At 38.9% G+C, this 7,175-nt stretch overlaps 1 non-coding gene across 1 annotated transcript; it reads right to left on the bottom strand.

Annotated features, from left to right (window-relative positions):
• Nucleotides 1-5,238: 5,238 nt before the first annotated feature.
• Nucleotides 5,239-5,310, bottom strand: TRNAC-ACA (transfer RNA cysteine (anticodon ACA)). Its single transcript has one exon. It is a non-coding gene; the product is annotated as a tRNA-Cys (tRNA).
• Between the last annotated feature and the right edge of the window lie 1,865 nt (nucleotides 5,311-7,175).

Here is a 7,175-nt window from a genome sequence, read left to right as displayed (position 1 = left end):
CAGAGAAAAACATCAGGCCAGAAACCATACCACACTTGACTGTAAATGACTGGGTGTAAGACCAACTTTCCTTAATAACTGTAAGAATTCAGATTTGCATTTGATGGCACAGAAGAATCTCTATGTTAGAAGGTACTGTACTTCTGCTACAGCATAAATTCATACTCTGTGATAGGCAGTTGTCTTATTGCATTGTTCCCATAAGAATTCTACTGTGTGTCATTTAGTAATAAGAAAGATAAATTAAGAGTTGTTTTTTTTTTTTTAAATGGAATGGTGGGACATGTGAGAAAGTATATGGAAACTTTGATATCATTTCCTGTATATTTATTCTGAAGATGTCTTGCGGTTTTTTACTTGTAGCCTTAGGAGAGTCCCATCTTTAAGCATTCCTGCCTTATCACTGAGGGAGAAAAGCATATATTAAGCAACCTTGTTCCCACTCTTTAGACATTTTTGTTGATTATCAGATATTTTATTTCACGTTAATATACAAATGCATACAGCTCTGTGGTTCACAGTATTCTCAAGAGGAACAAAGATGAAGTTAAAAAAACAAAAACGAGCATGGCTTCTTCCTGAGATACTTATAGGAAAGATGTTCAGTTTTGCAGTTCCTTTCTGTCCCCAAATGCCTTTTTCTTTACTCCATAAAAATATGGACACTCTAACTGAAACACAGTGTATCAAGTGATATCATCAGTCTCAGACAGAAAACAATTAGCCTGGCATAACTTTTGGAGAAGGAAATGGCAACCCACTCCAGTGTTCTTGCCTAGAGAATCCCAGGGACGGGGGAGCCTGGTGGGCTGCCGTCTATGGGGTCGCACAGAGTTGGACACGACTGAAGCGACTTAGCAGCAGTAACAGCAACTTTTGAAGAGGAGAAAGCATTTAAAATCCACAGTAGTACTTTGTACTCACAAGCAGCATTTGAATTATAAAAGCCTGGGGTGAGCATGGCTGCGTGTTACTGATGAGCTCAGCATCACTTTTTTAAGATTCACTGTAATCAGGTAGATTTGACCGTTTTGCAATTACAGATTAAATGCTCATCTCACTCCTTCCCCATCCTCACCAACAGAGAAATCTAGAGAGTGAAATATATCAGCTCAAGTCCAGCAACCCTGCTGAGAGAAATATCTTGCAGTTCTCACTGTGAATTAGTAGCATATTTGTACAGAGAAGACAGCATGCTTTATCACACAAGATGGGTACTCATTCTATTTCTGATTAACTTGAGTGTTTCTGCGTTATTAGGTACAAATCATCAGTAATTTAAATTGTCCCACGAACTAACAAGGAAATGAGATCTCTGTGCCTTTAGAAACATCACAATGGCTTATGAAGTTAGATAAGTAAGATTTTAGCAGAGATTCCTGAATATTTTAAACTCTGAGTGCTGCATTTGCTGCTTTTTATGTAGTGAATGCGCAAGTAGACTGTGCATTTACTTAAACATTCAGAATTTATAGAATCTCTTACATGCAGTCAATGTTGTGTTAGGTATTAAGGATATAGCTCTTTGTCAAGATAAGATCAGTTTCTTCAACAAAAAAGTAAAATACAGTTGAATGAAAATTGAAAACAAGTAAAAATATTTACTTTTTATTTAATAGAAAGGAAAGAACTTAGGACTGACAAAATAGCCAAGAAAAGCAGCTGCAAAAACATTGTCATCAGGGAGAAGGAAAAGTATTACTCACTCTCCCACTTCAGGAAAAAACAGCACTCAGGAGGTGTCAGGGTATTCAATCTGGCCAGACAGTGAGTGCAAAGAGAAAATAAATGGGAACTGTTTAAGTCAAGTTAAAAAAAAACTCCATGAGAATATTTAATTGGAGGCCAAAAGCCTATAGTTCTACTTGCTTGTAAACAGTGTGTTCAAGCAAACTCCTTCTAATTAATGTATACTTTGAAGACTCACCACTCTTTTGATTTATATAGAGAGAGTAGCTTAATGTATTTCTCTCTGATGGTTAAAATAGCTAACTTTACTTTAGCTATGACATACTTTATTTCTGTATCTTAACTGAGTACCAGAAGGTATTTATAAAGTAATCATCTAGCAATCATCAGTAATGAGGTAGTAAGTATGCTGTGTGAATGGTGTAGGTGGGAGTTCTTTGTCTTTTCCATTATGTCTGTTAACATTCATAGAGATTATTTTTTTATTACTGAAAAAATAATTGGTCATTTATTATTGGCAGTTTATTTCAAAATGAACGTTTTTGCAGCCAAGTAAGGCAGATACGGCAGTTAGAAGTTATAATTTTAAAAATTAACCGTTAATGCAGTTTTATATACTGTACATTTGTTTTATTTCTCCTGTGATTGTGAAATAAAAATCTGCACAATTGTTTAAATGTGATAAAATATAGAGACATACAAAAGTGAAATTAAAGGCCAATTTGGATTCTAGGACGTAGGGTCATTGCGAATTTTTTGGAGAGCTTCCTTGCAGATTCAACCCAACACACACAAGCACTAAAACACTTAAAAACATACTTGGCATCCATTAGCATATGTAAGATTCATCTGTGAGCAGCTTATCCTGGAAGTCTTAGCTCTCTTTACTTTTCTATTTCCCCATTAGCACTGGCAATATTGTGATAGCCCAGGCAAGCGTTTTTGAAATAGTGTTTTCATATTGTTTTTGTTTAACCTTGTGTGTGTAACACAAACTATTGTTTGTCACTTTTTCTTTACACTTAGAAATTTTCAAGCATCTAAATAATGGAGGAATGGAATAGTCTCTTCTAATACCTTTGTGTATGTATGTGTGAATATTGTAAAGAAAACCTTAGATGTTTTTGTACCCATAAATATTGATACCTCATATAAATATCTCTACCAGAGGATTTTGAAAATATAACCCTTATATGTAACAATAAAATAGTTTCTTAATGTTAAATCCATACTTTTCCCTAGTCATCTCAGAAATGGCTCTTTACTGTTGGTTTGTTCCAATTTAGGTCCAGAGTCCAAACGATACATTCAGTTGGTGTGACCTTCCCTTTTTTCTTGCCATTTATTTGTGCGTAAACTGTGAGAGATGGTTCCAACAGTGACTTGTCCCACCTCTGAATGGAAATCACAGCTGGAAGTGCCATAAACTTCAGTTATTCACCAAGTTGAGAACACTGTGTGACTGATTATATAGTTAAAACCCATGCACTGCAACTACTTAGAGCTCTGGAGCCCAGGAGCCACAACTGCTGGGCCCACACGCTGCAGCTACTGACGGCCGTGTAGCTAGAGCCCGTGCTCTGCGACAAGAGGAACCACCATGAGAAGCCCACACACTGCAGCGAAGAGCAGCCCCACTCACTGCACTGAGAGAAAGCCCACGCAGCAGTGAAGACCCAGTGCAACCAAGTAAATGAATAGAAATTCTGAAAAAGATATAGAAGATTGTGACTTTGCAGTGGGGAAAGACTTCCTAATAGAACCATAGAAGCACAAACTATAATGAGGAAAAATACTAATACATTTGATTGCATCAGTCATGGTTTTATTCAAGCCCAAAAAAGTTAAATTGGGAGAAGATACCTGCAGCATCCAAGCCAATAAGAGATTGTTATGGAATGTTCTCTCCAATTTATATTGAAATTGACATTCCCAGTGTGACACCATATGGAAGGCAATGGTGTTTAGAGTGGGTCTTGAAGCAGGGGGCGCTGCTGATGGGGTTAGTATTCTCATAAGAGGAGGAAAAGAAGCCAGAAGTGCTCTCGCTACCATGTGAGGACCGAGGGAGAAGGGCTTCATCAGAACTGGGTCTTACTGGCACCCTGATCTTGGACTTGAAAACCTCTAGCACTATGAGACATGTCTGTTGCTTAAGACACCCAGTCTATGGTATATTGTAATAGTAGCCCATACTGAGTAAGACATGGATAAATCTGAAAAAGTTTTGAGGGCACTAATTTATATTAGCAAGAGAAAACAGGTAACACAGAAGAAAGCGAGGTATATAAATAGGTAGTACACAGAAAATGGCTAACAAATATGTAATGATTGGTGAATGTAAGCTAATCAATAATGAAAAAATTACAAATTAAAGTAACTGATATATTACTCTATATGGAATATATTTTTAAACATTAGAAAATTGAATTATTAGACTGTTTAGGAAATAGGGGATACAAGTTTTCATGTAGTTTCGATTGATATATAAACTAACAATTGGCTCTCTGGAAGGTAATTTGAAGGTTTTGTGAAATTAAGCATGTTAAAATTCCAGAATATCGCAATTGTATTCTTAGTGCTTAGAGGGTGGAGAATTTCTCAATAGATCTATAGGGGAGCTAGTATAAATACATTTAGAGCATTGTTTGTGCTGTCAGTTCAGTCACTCAGACATGTCCGACTTGTTGCGACATCATGAACCGCAGCACACCAGGCACCCTTGTCTGTCACCTCCCGGAGACCACCCAAACCCATCTCCATTGAGCCGGTGATGCCATCCAACCATCTCATCCTCTGTCATCCCCTTCTCCTCCTGCCCTCAATCTTTCCCAGCATCAGGCTCTTTTCCAATGAGTCAGCTCTTCGCATCAGGTGGCCAAAGTACTGGAGTTTCAGCGTCAACATCAGTCCTTCCAATGAACACCCAGGACTGATCTCCTTTAGGATGGACTGGTTGGATCTCCTTGCAGTCCAAGGGACTCTCAAGAGTCTTCTCCAACACCACAGTTCAAAAGCATCAATTCTTCTGTGCTCAGCTTTCTTTATAGTCCAACTCTCACATCCATACATGACACTGGAAAAACCATAGCCTTGACTAGACGGACCTTTGTGGCAATGTAATGTCTCTGCTTTTCAATATGCTGTCTAGATTATTCATAACTTTCCTTCCAAGGAGTAAGTGTCTTTTAATTTCATGGCTGCAATCACCATCTGCAGTGATTTTGGAGCCCAGGAAAATAAAGTCAGCCATTGTTTCCACTGTTTCCCCATCTATTTGCCATGAAGTGTTGGGACCAGATGCCATGACCTTAGTTTTCTGAATGTTGAGCTTTAAGCCAACTTGTTCACTCTCCTCTGTCACTTTCATCAAGAGGCTCTCTAGTTCCTCTTCACTTTCTGCCATAAGGGTGACAGTGTCAGTGAAGTCGCTCAGTCGTGTCCGACTCTTTGCGACCCCATAGACTGTAGCTTACCAGGCTCCTCTGTCCATGGGATTTTCCAGGCAGTAGTACTGGAGTGGGCTGCGATTTTTGTCTCCAGGGGGTCTTCCCAAGCCAGGGCTCGAACCCGGGTCTCCTGCATTGTAGACAGATGCTTTACCGTCTGAGCCACTAGGGAAGTCCACAAGCTCCTTAGACACTGCTAAGTCTGGTCTTGGACCATATTTTCTACCACATTCAGCCAAGGTGAATTCATGTGATAAGGTGCACACAGCTCATCAAGAAATGGCTAGAAAAAGGTGAAACTGTTTTCATGTTCCCATCAGTAAAAAGCTCTGTAACACAACAAGCACTGTACTTAAAAGTTTTGACTCAGTCGAAAACTAATACACAATTTTGATGCTGTATAAAAATTAACCTGGGATGTAATCATTGATTCAGTTTTCTTTTTATTCTGAAAAAATTAAAAGAAGAAAAAAAAATCACTGCTTTTCCTTAATTAAGCAGATACTTTGTGGATAAGGGTAGTGTCATCTGCATATCTGAGGTTATTGATATTTCTCCCGGCAATCTTGATTCCGGCTTGTGCCTCCTCCAGCCCAGTGTTTCTAATGATTTACTCTGCATAGAAGTTAAATAAGCAGGGTGACTAAATACAGCCTTGACGTGCTCCTTTTCCTTTTTGGAACCACTGTGCTGTTCCACGTCCAGTTCTGACTGTTGCTTCCTGACCTGCATATAGGTTTCTCAAGAGGCAGGTCAGGTGGTCTGGTATTCCCATCTCTTTCAGAATTTTCCACAGTTTGTTGTGATCCACACAGTCAAAGGCTTTGGAATAGTCAATAAAGCAGAAATAGATGTTTTTCTGGAACTCTCTTGCTTTTTTGATGATCCAGTGGATGTTGGCGATTTGATCTCTGGTTCCCCTGCCTTTTCTAAAACCAGCTTGAACATCTGGAAGTTCACAGTTCATGTATTGCTGAAGTCTGGCTTGGAGAATTTTAAGCATTATTTTACTAGTGTGTGAGATGAGTGCAATTGTGCAGTAGTTTGAGCATTCTTTGGCATTACCTTTCTTTGGGATTGGAATGAAAACTGACCTTTTCCAGTCCTGTGGCCACTGCTGAATTTTCCATATTTGCTGGCATATTGAGTGCAGCACTTTCACAGCATCATCTTTCAGGATTTGAAACAGCTCAACTGGAATTCCATCACCTCCACTAGCTTTGTTCGTAGTGATGCTTCCTAAGGCCCACTTGACTTCACATTCCAAGATGTCTGGCTCTAGGTGAGTGACCACACCATCATGATTATCTGGGTCATGAAGATCTCTTTTGTACAGTTCTTCTGTGTGTTCTTGCCACCTCTTTGTGATATCTTCTGCTTCTGTTAAGTCCGTATCATTTCTGTCCTTTATTGAGCCCATTTTTGCATAAAATATTCCCTTTGTATCTCTAATTTTCATGAAGACATCTCTAGTCTTTCCCATTCTATTGTTTTCTTCTATTTGTTTGCATTGATAGCTGAGGAAGGCTTTTTTATCTCTGCTTGCTCTTCTTTGGAACTCTGCATTCAGATGCTTATATCCTTCCTTTCCCCCTTTGCTTTTTGCTTCCCTTCTTTTCACAGCTATTTGTTAGGCCTCCTCAGACAGCCATTTTGCTTTTTTATGTTTCTTATTCTTGGGGATGGTCTTGATTCCTGTCTCCTGTACAATGTCATGAACCTCCATCCATAGTTCATCAGGTACTCTGTCTATCAGATCTAGTCCCTTAAATCTATTTCTCATTTCCACTGTGTAATCATAAGGGATTTGATTTAGGTCATACCTGAATGGTCTAGTGGTTTTCTCCGCCTTCTTCAATTTAAGTCTGAATTTGACAATAAGGAGTTCATGATCTGAGCCACAGTCAGCTCCTGGTCTTGTTTTTGCTGACTGTATAGAGCTTCTCTATCTTTAGCTGCAAAGAATATAATAAATCTGATTTCGGTGTTGACCATCTGGTGATGTCCATGTGTAGAATCTTCTCTTGTGTTGTTGGA

The sequence above is a fragment of the Ovis canadensis genome, chromosome 4, assembly GCF_042477335.2.
Source record: "Ovis canadensis isolate MfBH-ARS-UI-01 breed Bighorn chromosome 4, ARS-UI_OviCan_v2, whole genome shotgun sequence".
NCBI classification, from domain to species: domain Eukaryota; kingdom Metazoa; phylum Chordata; class Mammalia; order Artiodactyla; family Bovidae; genus Ovis; species Ovis canadensis.
The sequence above is the reverse complement of the archived record's forward strand: the minus strand, read 5'-3'. Positions and strand labels throughout refer to the sequence as shown.